The following is a 14,247-nucleotide window of genomic DNA, read 5'->3' on the forward strand; positions in this document are numbered from 1 at the left end:
TAAAGCTAGTGCAGCATTCACTGCTGCTCACCACGTATGAAATACCCAAGCGCAAAAGATGGTCTTTGTTTTTCAAAAATAATGTTTTGTAAACCAACCATTTATCTGATCACCATTAAACTAGCACAGATGCTGAAGGGTAACCCAATCTCAAGAAAGAATATGAAATGCGCCCCCTCCCCCTGCGCCCCCCCTCTCCCAGGATGTAGGCATTCTTTTCTACCATACATCAAACAGGAGAATGCCACAAAGCAAGATCCCGTTGTGGAACCTATTGTGACTCTACACTTCGACCAGTACCTATGTGCTGGCCAGGCTCGGTTTGGTATGAAAGGTCAGTGATGGTTCCCTGCCATCAACAATCCTCCTCTCTGACCACAGATTGCAGCCTTACAGGAGTTCCTTAATCGTTTGGTTGAGGGTTTTATTGCACAAAAGCCCAGCCGTGGGGCAGGATTTCTACAAGGCTAGTACTTAGGCTGTGAACCAATTCTTTGCCAAAGATCTATGCTTTCAAGACTGAGTTTACCCACACTTCGTAGTATAAAATGGGACCATTAAGGTAGCAGTGTTATCATACACTTCAAAATCTTGGCTGGCATTAGGGGGTTATTTTAGCTGTTTTTAGTTTTGGTTCATGGGTGGGGCTTTATGCGATTAGTTTGACCCGAGAGGTGCTGAGGGTTGCTCAACTCCGGGCCTTGAGGGCTGGGATACTGATGGGTTTTCAGGATATCCCTCAATATTCATGAGGAAAAAATATGCACACATTTAAAATCATTGTATGCAAATGTATCTCTTGAATATTAATGAGAGGTATCCTGAAAACATGACATGGATCGGGTCCTGGAGTTGTACAACCTAGACGGAGTAAAGGAAATGGCATAGGCTATTTGTCTATAGGTACTCCAATTCCATTCCCCATCACACTCATGCTACACATGCATTAGTGGACCATGCAATGGATGGTAAATTAGGGGGAACACCACTGTGGCTTTACAACTACAAAATAACTGGGGCAATAGGAAGATCGATAAATATGGCTTCTGCTCTCACTGAACGTCATCACAGCCTTCAATGACAGAGGACAGGTTTACAGTTCATAGACTGCCCAGTTTGTGCAGTGTGTTATGGGGTCCCCATTTCAAAATTACTTTACACCTTAAAAATGGGCAGTTCACTCAAAAAGGTTATTGTTTAAAAAGATGGGCCATAATCTTAAAAAGTTATATATATTTTTAAGTTCCTATGTAAAATGGTAGGGAAAAGAACCGCAGTCACTTTGTTCTCTCTTTCTTATTAACACTAGGAGGCTGCCATTTTGTGAAATGAAGGAGCCTCCTCCGTTCATGTTAGGCTCTGCTCTTGCGGCAATAATCAAGCAAAATCCCCCTACTGGGACCTTATTCTATTACTGCAGGAGAGCAGAGAATGCGGTTAAGCTCCTGCCCTGTGCTGCGGACGAGTGCTTCCACCTCACCTTCTTTTTTGTTATTCCTGCTTCACCAGTGAAATTCCCGGCAATTATAAGTACCACACCTGGAGGAGCTCGGAAGACTAAGTGAAAGTACAAAGTAAATGCTATGCTGCACGCTGGGCTTGGGAGACTGGAAACGAAAGTCGCAGCAATTATGAATATTTTGCCGGCCGCAAGTTCTGTTTTCTGTGCTCCCCTTGACTTGGGAGCACATGAAACAAAAAGAAAGTCATAGCAATTATGAATATTTTTACGATTACATACATGGCATAGAAGACTCTACCAGCTTACAATAACATGCCGGTAGGGCTTAGGTATGGCACAAGATCTTTACAATATAAGATAGTATGCAGCAAGTACAAACACAAGGGATCTGCAGACAGTTCCTCTAACCAGTGAAGCATAGGAGTAGAGGAGGTTCAGACAAGAAAAGATACACAGGAAGTTATGTTATCTACATGCAGGATTTAGCTGTCAAGGAGTACATGCGTAATATATGCGTAGATTAAACAGTAGGGTGCTAAGGTGTGTGTGTGACAGAGTGGCAGAGCCTAGGTGTGACAGTGTCTAATAAGTTTTGTGTGGAGAGCCACCCTTTATTTAGTTTTGTTCTTGAAGGTTTGGAAGGAAGGCTCGGCTCTAATATCATTGGGAAGGGTATTCCAAAGCTTAGAGGCAAGGACCGGGAAGCTGACGCCACCCACTTTTTGTAGTTTAAACCTAGGGAGGTGTAGGCGGTGCGCTTGGGCCGCTCTTATAGGCCTGGTGGAAGTGTGTAGTGTAAGTCGGTTGGCCAAGTAGATAAGTGCCTGGTTGGTAAGGCACTTGTGAGTCAAGGCAAGTGTTTTCAGGGATATTCTATGCTCAACAGGATGCCAGTGTAGATCGCGCCCGATGTTAGAAATATGGAGATTTCTAGGTATGTTTAATGCAGCTTTAATGGCGTTATTCTGGATGACTTGAAGTTTGTTAAGGTTAGATTTGCTAGTCCCTAGGTAAATGGCGCTACAATAGTCCATCATGGACATGACGAGTGTTCCAGCCAAGGTGATGCAATTTGGAGTAGTCAAGAATGGTCTACAAGCAGCGATAAGTTTGCAAGTATATGCCGATGCTGAACTGACAGATTGGTTTGTCTGCATAGCGATAGTGACTAATCAAGGTAAATTCCTAGCGTTTTGGTGTCCTTGGATACCTCAATGATGTTGCCATCAATGATGAGACGGGTCAAGTTTGAGACGTTGGTGTGAATCCAAAATAAGTAGTTCCGTCTTGTCCCTTCCCAGCATTCATCCTCCGTTTTCTGATCAAAGAATTGTCTGTATTTGTCCAAAAACAACCTTCTGTTTACAATCAGACTTTTACAGTTTAGCATCAGATGCTTTAGTGTCTCAGGGGCATCCCGGTTGTTGCAGAAGCGACAGAATGCACCGTCTAAAGAAATGTTTTCTAAACAGTTTAACTTCCCTTTCAGTCTGCATCTCAATAGCAGGTCTCAATAGAAAGGTGACGGGAATTGGACAAAATACTTTGGCAATTGGTTCAGTGCCTTCCATTCCCAAAGCGGGACAAAGCCCGTGCTACATTGTTCCGGCTTTGCCAACGTCTCAATCCAGTCTCTCCTTTGTAAGTTCACTTTCACTTTGGTCGGGTTCTCAGTCAGCATTTTCATATCCATCCCATTTGCTGCCAGGTATTCAATACAGTGTGATCTCCATATTTGTAAATGTTTATCATTAGAGATTCCGTTGTTCTTTAATATCTCAAAAGGAATTGCTGGAGTGGGGGTTATGCATTTTTCAAACAAGCAGATGTTCTTCCACATAACTATGGATCTTAGGGATTCAAGTCGCAATTCACATCTTATCATATACATCGGAATTGAGTTAGGCAGTCTCGGGATCTTTTTCCAAAAGTAAGATTCTAGGGTTTCCCACACCTTCCATGAGAGATTCAAGAGCGATTCGGAGCCATAGGCTAAGACTGCTACCACCTTTTGTTTATAAAAAGTCCAAACCGGGCCTATTATAAGCTTCCTGTATCGATTATGGATGGCCTTCGCCTGGTTGGTCAATTTCTGCAGTTTATTTTTTAGTAGGTTCTGTTGGCCATGTTCATTTATGTTTTTGTTTATAAGGACTCCAAGGTAAATAATGGAGTTCACGTTTTCCAATTTATTTCCATTGATAAACCAACATGATGTCCTTCCTTTATCGGTTTTCTTCTGGGCGGATTTCATTATCATGATTTTAGATTTGTTTTCATTTGCCCGCATATCATGGTCATCAAGGTACTTCTTAAAAAGGCATCTAATCATCTTTGCAGGCCAATTGCTGTCTGGTCTACAAAGACCAGATCATCTGCGTATAGGATCCAGGGTATTGACACTCCATTGATCTTTGAGGGGAAAGCACAGATCTTACATTGTGAGACGCCCAGATCAGCCATTTTTAGTACAAAGCGGAATGGTGCTAAAGCACATCCTTGCTTTATACCTCAAAGTTTTAATTTTTTTCGTAAGTGCCCCATCCCTGGTCAAGCGGACTTGTATAGTTGTATTAGTGTATAAACTCTGAATTGCTTCCACCAAGACCGACGGACAGTTCCACTTTATTAGTTTGGCCCACAGATGTTCTCGATTGACTGTGTCGAATGCTTGGGCCAAGTCCATGAATCCTAAATATAACTTGTTGTTGGATTCAAGCGCTTGCAGTTTCAGTAGGTTCAAGATAAACAGGTTCAGCAAAGTTCCCACTCCTGCTGTAAAGGCGGTTTGTCGCTTGTCAAGGATCCCTGATGACATAGCCCATTTATTAAGGTCTCGCAGTACTAGAGACGCAAATAGCTTCCCAAATGAATCAAGAAGGGCTATTGGCCAGTAATTTACAGGATCACTACGATCTCCCTTTTTGAAGATCGGGACGATCATGGCTTCTTTCCAGGATGGTGGCATTTTCTTTGTTTTCAATACTTGGGAGAACAATTGCATTATTAAATCCGCCCATTTGTCTTCATTTGCCTTTAGTGTGTGGTTAGAAATACCATCTGGGCTGGCTGCTCTTGATTGGCTCAACTTCTTGATCATTATTAGAATATCCTCACGGTCAAATTTGATATTCCAGGGATAGCTAGTGTTCTCATTTTCTTCTGGTTGCATCCACACTTTTTCCCCAAAAGTGTAGTGAAATGGTCTACCCATTGTTCGTCCGAGACCTGTGATATGCAAAGCGCAGCTTGGAAGGTCTCTCCGTGTTTTATAATGTCCCAGAGATTTCTACTATTGTTAGTAGAGATTGCTGCCAGCATTTATTCTGCATCCTATTGGGAGCGTTTTACGCGGGTGGCAATCCTCCAGTTTTTATATTGTTGTTTCAATTTTATTATGAGGTACGCTTTATCCACCTGATCAAATCTTTTAATTTCTTTAGATTATTTCTGTATTCTTTTCTTTTCAATACCACTTCGGTATTAAGCTTTTTTAATTTTATTTTTTTTAATAAGAGGCATCTTATTTGTTCCCTTTTTTATTACAAATTCATCCAGCAGCCACCGGTAGTCCACTTCTTCAGGATTCTCATCAATAAAGTTGTCATAGTTCTTCACCAATTTGGGGATCGTCTTTTGGTGGATTCTTAATCTGTTCATGCCCAAAGTTACTTCAACTTTGTGATCAGAGATTGGTGCTCTTTTGTTAATATAGACAGTACCGTTCTCAGCAGATTGTAATCGCTCGTTTTTCTGATCTCAAATGATTTCACCCATGGTAATAGATTTTCTGAGATGAAAAAAGTAAATCGAGACAAGCTTTACTAGGGCCTCTATGCCATGTGTCAGCTCCTTTCAGATCTCCTAGGGTTTGGGCATTTAGCATTTTCATGTCTCCGATTTCCATTTCAGTTGCCCAACGTAAGGCCCTTGCATTAAGTTGAGAGATAGTAGTCACCTTTCCAGTTTTTGAGAGCAGTTTTATATTCAGATCCCCACAGATCATTAATTTTTCACAGTCTTAGAGTATTGCTTCATCCAGGGCTTTCATGATGTCTGTTAGATAGCTCTCTGGATTGGGGATTTTTTCGCTCCAATACGTGTTTATTAGCAGAAAGTTCGTCCGATTGTTATTTAGTTGTTTCTTAAGTTCTAGGATTTGAACATAGGGATTCGGTGTGTGATGGGCCAGGACTTCAAATCCTTTCCCAATTTTAATTAGGGTTAGTAGATCAGCATACGGTCTTCCCATGGTCCCTTTCATGGCCGATTTATAAACACCTCGTAGTTTTCACACACTGGTTTTTTCCTAATCCACATTTCTTGGAAACAGACAACTTCATACTCTTCCAGGAAGTTGTCCTCTCCAGAATACAGGTGGTGAGAGCCACAGGTGTTCCACGAGGCGCAGAGGCGATCCTTGCCACTTCCGCACTTCTCATTCTATGTCGATTTGCCTGCTGCCAGGGCTCCAGCCATCCACGCCCAGTCGTGCTTTTGGTCACTAGCCGGAATCCTTTACTTCAAGATCTTAATTTGTTTTCATGAGTTGTCGACCGTGAATCTGGAAATCGCTGCTAGCTTATCCCAGTTCTTTACATCATCCTTGACAGTGAACTTTTGGTCACTCTCCTTCTCCTCTTGTTTAGATTTTCTTACAGCCACATTGAGCGTTGTTCCACATTTTTGCTTTCTCTCCATTGCGAGCAGCACTGGTATTTGGCTCCCCAGTTTTTGATATCTGGTTATCTCCTTATATCCGCTTTTTCTTGCGTTTTCATTATAGGTCGATAGCTCGTAACCCATTCGGTCCAGATCCTTTCTAGCTGCTAGGAGACTATTTTTAATTTCAGACGAGGCCAGGTGTAATATAACTGTCCATCCTATGTTCACTTTCGAATTCTGATGTCATTCAAGGACATATTTCCTAGTTTTGACGTTTCTCTTAGTAAATTTACCACATTTTCTCTATTAAGGATTGATCGTTTAGAGTGGCTGATCAAACTAATTAGACATACTTTACATCCATCTTCCTCTCTAGAGGAGAGATCTTTTCTCATCGTCTGAGGAGTCCCTTGGAGGCGAACATCCTTACTTCTTGTTTTTTGGTTGACTGGACTTACTTCCCCATTTGTTCTTGTCGGAATCCTAGCCGACTTGGGCTGATTTTTATTGTCAGATTGTGCATATTTATTTCTTTTCTTCCAAGGTAAGGAAGTCCGGCTCCTTGTTGTCATTTGCTTTCAGTAGACCTTCACTGGACTTTGTGGCCAGTTTTCTATCAGCCTTTTGATTTCTGATCTGGGGGGGGGGGGGGGCGGTTGACTCACTTTAACCTGTGGTTTAGCCAGCTCTTTCCGAACATTACTTTCAATTTCTTCACACTCGTCGGAGTTTAAATCTTTCCATTCTTCCTCCTGATTATTTTTGATGGCTTCCAGTAGGTCACTCAAATCAGCCTCGGATTGGTCTTCATTGGAGTCATTAGCCAGGCTTTCATCCAGTATTTCTATAGGATTCTCTTTTTTTTAGCTCTGCCAAATCATTGCTAATAGCAATTTCACGTCTGGCTTTCTTCGCGCATTTGTTAAGTTCCAATTTTGGAGGTGTTCTTATATTCCTAAGAAAGGCTCTCGAGCCATTCGACTTTTTCCTGAGAATTTTCATGTTTTTCTCTTTCTTTTCTATTACTTTCAAGCTCTTTGCTTCTGACTGTTTACTTCCCGTTTCTAGTTTTTTTTTGCTAACTCATAGCTGATACATCAGTTCCAATTGGTCCTAGAAAAATAGGGAAGTTCAAGTGTGTATTCTTATTTGCTGCTTGGATTTTAGGACTTACTACCAGCTCCGCTTTACTTGGGGCTGTGTCATTCAGAGCAATTTCAGAGTCAGTACAAGTTCTTCTATTCCTTTTGATACTGGCAGTTGGTCTTTGTTTTGACTCGATACTTGCCCCTTCTGGGGGTCCTTCTGTTGAATTTCTAAACTTGGTATGGGCATTGGTTCCTCAAAAATAGAATTTTCGTCTGTTCTGTTTGTAGTTTTTATTGTAGAAGTGGTCACATTCTCAGTTTGCTTCTCAGTTTGTTTATGGCATTGACTCGTGTTTAGAGTCATCCATGAAGGCCTCCATTAATTGCAACTTGTTGTTCCTTTCCCTTTGTAATAACTCCGATAAGCAACTCTCCCAATTGTTATTGCCCTCAGTTTCACCTTTCAATCTCGTGTCCAATCTCTCTGTAAAATGTTCCATGATCATTAGTGGTTAACTAATTTTCTCGGTGCCAGTATATAGGTGTTGCAATGAGGTGTTTAAAGTTTCATACAATTTTAAGAATGGGGCAAGTGAAATCATCAAGGCCGCCATCACGGTATTCTGAATATGAGCTAAATCGCCCTGTGGTGCCTTTTTACTGGGACATTTTTGGTCCTGTGGGGGCGTCCGTTGGCCCCGGATATACTTCTCCTTGCCTTCCACTCCAAGGTTCGGCATTGTTCCTTGTTCATAGGCAGGATAGTCAGGGATACTTGACTGTTCTAAGGGAGCTGAGTTTTTTCCCATACTCTTTGGTGTTCGGCCAGTGGATCCGCTTTCTTTGCCAATTTCTGTAATGATAGATCATCCAAGGCGACAATTTTTTCCGTTATGAAAGAAACTCCTTCTTTTCCCTTTGGCAATTCTTCCCATTAGAGCTGTTATATCTTGAGATAGTTTCTCAGCCAAAGCAGAGTTAGAGTAGAGGTCAGCTTCTTTCGTCTTGATTAGTCGGTTGGGAATTTCATTGCAGTTCTCTAACAATTGGGGAAGGTCATTGGGTGGTAACACAGAAGCAGCCCGCATCATTTCTTTCTCTGACTCTGATCCACCCTTGTTTAGACTACTTTCCTTCCATATCTCTTCTGCAGAAATCTTCCAATCCTCCAGGTCTTCCCAGAGGTATAATTTCCAGTGGATCGAAGTTTCTTTGAATTGGAATAGGGGTCTGCGAGGGTTGAACTGGAGCAGGGGGGGGGGGGGGAGCTCCATCGATAAGGGCCTTATTGGAGCATGTTTTAGCTGCATCCCTGGTTGCCCATATTCCTGCAAAAATCTGGCATGTAGCTTGTCCACAATGCCTAGACTTTCCATCAGGCCTCTAGGGTTGGTGAGGAAGGCTTTATTAGGGCTATTGCCAATTGCCCTTTTTTGAGCTTCTTTGGGCCAGTTTTCTGTCAGCCTGCCCACCTTCTGAGGCGATATAGTCGCAGCTTCTGAGTTTGCAATGGCTACTTCCGATGAGATTGCCTTTGACTTCCCACACAGGAGGAAGTCTATTTCAATATGAGCTGCCGATTCAAAGGGTTGCAGGGCACAAGTATCTATTGCCACTCAGGCAGACTCGTCTTCTTTAAGTCCCTCCGGCCCATGCCCACCCCCTCTCATTCTCTCCAGTGACCCAGGTGATATGAACCGTAGGTTTTCCTTATTGGGATTATAATACGTCTTGCTCCCATATACTGTGTGGGAACTCGGGAGCGTAGACGTTCCTTCAAGCTGCCAAGCAATGCAGTCTATTGCCACTATGCTGTTATGATCCTGCCGCGACCAGTAGTCTGCTGACAGATCCAGAGCAGCCGCCATCTGGTCCTATGGGAGCTGCACGGCCTGCAACCAAACTCGGAAAATAAAATTATTACCCATAGATGGTAAAGAATGGGAACTGCGCCAATTCACTAATTGCAAAACACCAAATGTAATTTAATGCATATGTAAATTAAGATACATGGGACAAACCCCAAGACCTGTGCACAAAAGAATTGGAGAACACAAATCCAGGAGCAGGTGTAAAGTCCACACAGCACCACTCGCTTCACACTTTATGGAGTACCAACATGGACAGGACTCCTTTAAATGGTGGGTAATCAACCTCCAATATCTCCAACGCATTCAACTTTAAGGAAGCTTGGTGGATCTTCAAATTACAAACCTTGACCAAAGGCCTTAACGAACCTGCCCCCACCGATCACCATGCCACCTTCCTCTAAAAATCTTCAAATCTGACCAGCAAGCAGATTCCTTAGCTTTACACTGTGGTTTGTAGGACATCCATTGTTTATTTGCCCTACTCCTTTACAGCCAGTAGTGAGCCATTCTCCATCAGGAGGCCCCCCCTGCACTCACAGACAAGTCCACCCTCTATTGTCTCTACATTGGGCTCATTCAACTTTGCCTCCTGTATCCATCTTGCTCAAATGGATACCACATAGCGGCACTCCACCTTTAACAGCCATGTCCCAATAACGTACAATGCTTGGCGCATAGCCCCAACATGGGGTCCCTCACCTTGCCGATTTTATTTGGCACATTGCCAGACACACACCTAGCCCAGTACCTGTCCCTTCCCAGACGTAGACACGATCATTTAATTCTCATGGCATTCCAGCATTATTTGCTCCCTGTGTGTTGCGACATCAGACACATAAGGCTTCTCAATACCAGCTCTCTGTTCAACACACCTCTGTGCAACTCTGACACCTGGTCTGACATACGGCCCCTCCCTCAGGGACCCCCCCCCTTCCTTTTAGGGTATGCATGAGCACGCTGTAGTAATGAAGACCTCCGGTACTCAAGGTACATTCTTAGGGTCTTTATTGTCCTTGTCCTGTACTCCAACAAGACACGGGGATGGTAGGGGACACAAGATCAAAAGTGAAACACCGGGCAAACCCCCACACCCATCTTCACTCTGCTCACAGCTTTCTCTCTCTGACCAACCGTCACCCAGTAGAACACTTCCACCCAAAAATTCCACTAGCAGATGACCTCACACACGCTGCTACTCTGTAAGCCAGATTACCCTAGGGAAACACAAAAGAATGACTAAGGTAATGTGACCAGCACCAAACCTTAAACATCCAACACAGCACAGTACCAAAAATTCCTCAACACAGCGGCCGCCTATGCACAGAACCCCTGGCAACTCCAATTGATGGGAACACACAAAAGGAAACCATTCTCAGGGCGACCGGGCCAAATAGAAATTTCCACGCCAAAAGTGACCAACCCTGATGACACATCAGGCACTAATGACCACGACACATAACCACTATATCAACACCAACCACACACTCAGGAATAGTGCATAACTGGGACCAAAAACATCACAACGACCTGCCCTGGGACCAAACCAGGCACTATGAAACCACAGATAAACATTTCCTGAGATACACCACAAAACACAGAGTCCTGCCCTGGCACTAGACCAGGCACTACAAACAGAACACGGAATGAGAACAGGCACACCAAGCACTCTGCACACATGGGGAATGAATCAAACCCATGACCAAAACGCCATAGCGACCTACCCCAGTATCCAAAACCGGGCACCATGGGAAACAACAACTCCTACAGTCAAATAGCTCAACATGCACTCTCACACCCAGACATAACAACCTACCCTGGCACTAGTGGTGCCAGGCACTAAGAACTCAATGCAATCTGATAAAACATGTGACCACAGGTGCACCAAACTACTTGCATGCACCTATACACCACACTCTCACCCTAAACACTGATAACACTAAACATGCAACAGTATGACATGGCGATAACATAGCATATTAACATGGAAATTGATTGCAAACACCATGAAAAGCACATGTTCAAAGCTGAACTACATTGCAAAATACATGTGAAGCAATTAGATTATGAATCCCAGCACAGCCCACATATGCAAACCGGCATGAACTCCTGGGCACCAAACAATGTCAAATTTGCATGAAAGACAGTGTTCAGATAACGAAGATCACATAAATGCATTTTCATCCATAAATAAGTTCAAACCCCAATCCACACTCCTTGGGGTTAACATTACCCAGAAACCACGTTCCACCCCCCAGATGAAACACAGCAATGGCGTTGGACATTTGCAAAATTAATTACATTACACATTGGCAGAATATTAAATTACAACCCCCCCCTCACCAACCTGGGAGTTGCAAAGGGACAAACACCCCTATACTCAAGGTTCTACTTTCCCACAAAAAGGCCACTACAATAGACACCACAGGGAACAAACAACAGCCTTCTACACCTAACTCCAGACACCCCACAGGACTTAAGGGCGCTTGATACCTCTAGAACAAATGGGCCACAACACGTAATATGCACCCATCCCTCATGCACACGGCCCAATTCACTAACCTGACACCAAAGGTCCCATGTCCACGCCGTACACCGGCAAATTCAAAACTAATCCTTGCCCAGTACGGAATAGCAAAGGCTGTAAAAAGATGCTGCAACTGCTGCAGCTCCAAAAGGAATGATAAGCGTGTACTCGCCACACAAAACCGCTGGAACCACTCCAAAATCGTTCTCAGATCTGCAATAGTGCGCCGACAAGACCCAGTCCACAATAGGATGATACACTCACCTCTGGTGCGTTCCTTCAGGCTGACAACGCGCCAAGAACGAGGCTCGTAGATGCAGGAAACAAATGGTCACTGATCACGTGACCCCCCCACTGGGAACGCCTCACCCAGCTCAGACGTCACCAGATCGCATCAGATGCCATACTGTCAACATCCGTAGGAACATGGAATGTCCATATGCTCTCCCACGGACCCTCCTTCAGGCAAGGCACAGCGGAGAGGCACAAACAAAACGAACAGCCAGAGATAACTGAGGCAAGGCACGAATCCCACCATAAAGCAGTGCGGGGCCTTTTTATGGTTCCGGCACGCACAGACCCCTTCAGGCAGCAGTGCGGATCCCTTCCTAACATGCCACCGCTGACAGTCCCACAACAGCGCAAGTCCGCCCTGGTGCAGGGATAGACCGCGCTCACCAGCATAACTGCGCTCGTATCCCAACAAATAAATAGGCACAACACGCCCAACCGAACGCAGGTCAGGTCTCTCCTACGATGAACCTCCGACAGCGCTGGCACTGACACATTGAACTTTTCCAATGCTGCAGCTGTAAGCCCCATCCGATGATCAGGAAAACAGGGTAGGTCAAACCTTCCTTGATTAGTCAGCGCTCTCTACAGCAACAACAGTTTCATGGCTCAACCCGCTTCGGACAGGGGAGCTCCGAATGAACACAACAAACGACAACTGCCACCAGGCTGCCCCTCATTACATGCGAGGGCAGCAAACTCTCTGCGACGGGCCAACGCAACACACACGCCTGGGTGTGGGGGCACGTCATGGGGGTGATGTTCCAAGAGTGCTGCAACCCCCACAGCAGCGTCGTTGGAGGCCAATCCACATACCATCCCATCCTCGTCGCCAGTGTAGTAATGAAGAGCTCCGGTGCTCAAGGTAAGTTCTTAGGGTCTTTGTCCGTTTCCTGTACTCCAGCAACAAGACACGGGGATGGTAGGGGACACAAGATCACAAGGGAAACACCGGGCTCACCCCCACACCCATCTTCACTCTGCTCACAGCTTTCTCTCTCTGACCAACGGTCACCCAGCAGAACACTTCCACCCAAACATTCCACTAGCAGATGACCTCACACACACTGTTACTCTGTAAGCCAGATTACTACACGCCTGCCACTTCCTACGTACCAGCAGAGCGCTTCAGACACACACACACACACTTAGCTTAGCTAAGGGGACTGGCCGCACAGCGTGAGCCCCCTTCCAGACAAAGACACATATGTCAGCTACACACTGAACCTAGGTACGGCACACTCTCTAGCCACCCTCCCATTTGTTTGAACACGCTGCTGTGAGCCAGGCAATTCAATCTAACACTTTGGTGTTCAACACATGAATATCCCCTACGGTCAGCCTCCCAATGCATAAACGTCACCATGGGCATTCCACTATATGCGCATACACGCACTAGAGCCACACAATGTCTGCACATGCGCAGAGGCCTTCTAACAGCACAGCTCCATTTTGAGTCAGTCATTCGGGCTTACAACACATCGCGGTGACTTCCTGAGCCCCTGACTCGTTACACATGCAAGGTGAGCGAGCCCTTTTGCTCCGATGAATGCACCATCAACTTCCTCCTCTCACCAGACATAGCAATTAAGCCAGCACATAAAGTGCAAACAGTGATCACTCCTTTCCTTTGCCGCTCCAACTTCTGTCATCCCTATTCTACAGGGAAACGATTAGAGACATGCCCCGCAGCACACTGTCTCTGCCATCTATGCAGCACAGCAAGACACAAGCAGTAAATTATACCAAGATTTCTGCTTCTGTTGTCCTGAAAATTAAAGCATTACCTGTAGCAGAACTCCTTTACTGCTTCATGGAAAGGTCAGTCAAAGGGCCAAAGGGCCTCCACCCCGTCACTTGTTTTTATTTTAATCCTACTAAAAAGGTATTTTACCTTCCCAATGCTTACTCAGCTATGATACACCAATGCACCCGTCACTGAGCACACATGTCCATTGTTTGTCTTTAGGGAGACCTGCATACACGTGGCCTCAGAAGAAGGTTGTGACTCACCGAAACGTCAGCGATCCATGTGGCAGAGTTCCCAGGACCACGGTCAAGGATCACACCAAATTTTCTCTCTTTTTCCATAGACGTCGACCAGTCTCTCTTGGTCTTTGACCAGTCTTCCCTGGTCATTCCACAAGCGCTAGGCGCATACAGACTCCACTTCTCAAGTCTGACCAGTTTTTCTAGGTCATACCACTAGCGCTAAAATACTTTACCTTTCAAGCCCTATTGGCTCATACTGTTTGGACTAAAGAAAGCAGACACAAATGTGATACTATATAAAACAAAACTATGAGGTTGAGACTTATATGAAGTAATATTGTGTTGCTCTCCAGT

The 14,247-nt window shown here is 44.7% G+C and overlaps 1 protein-coding gene across 17 annotated transcripts in view; it reads right to left on the reverse strand.

Moving 5' to 3' along the window:
• Positions 1 to 14,247, reverse strand: part of DGKZ (diacylglycerol kinase zeta) — a 1,700,725-nt gene that overhangs the window by 840,871 nt on the left and 845,607 nt on the right. The gene's annotated exons all lie outside the window — the stretch shown is intronic.

The sequence above is a fragment of the Ambystoma mexicanum genome, chromosome 11 (genome assembly GCF_040938575.1).
Source record: "Ambystoma mexicanum isolate Mex_15411 chromosome 11, UKY_AmexF1_1, whole genome shotgun sequence".
Taxonomy (NCBI): domain Eukaryota; kingdom Metazoa; phylum Chordata; class Amphibia; order Caudata; family Ambystomatidae; genus Ambystoma; species Ambystoma mexicanum.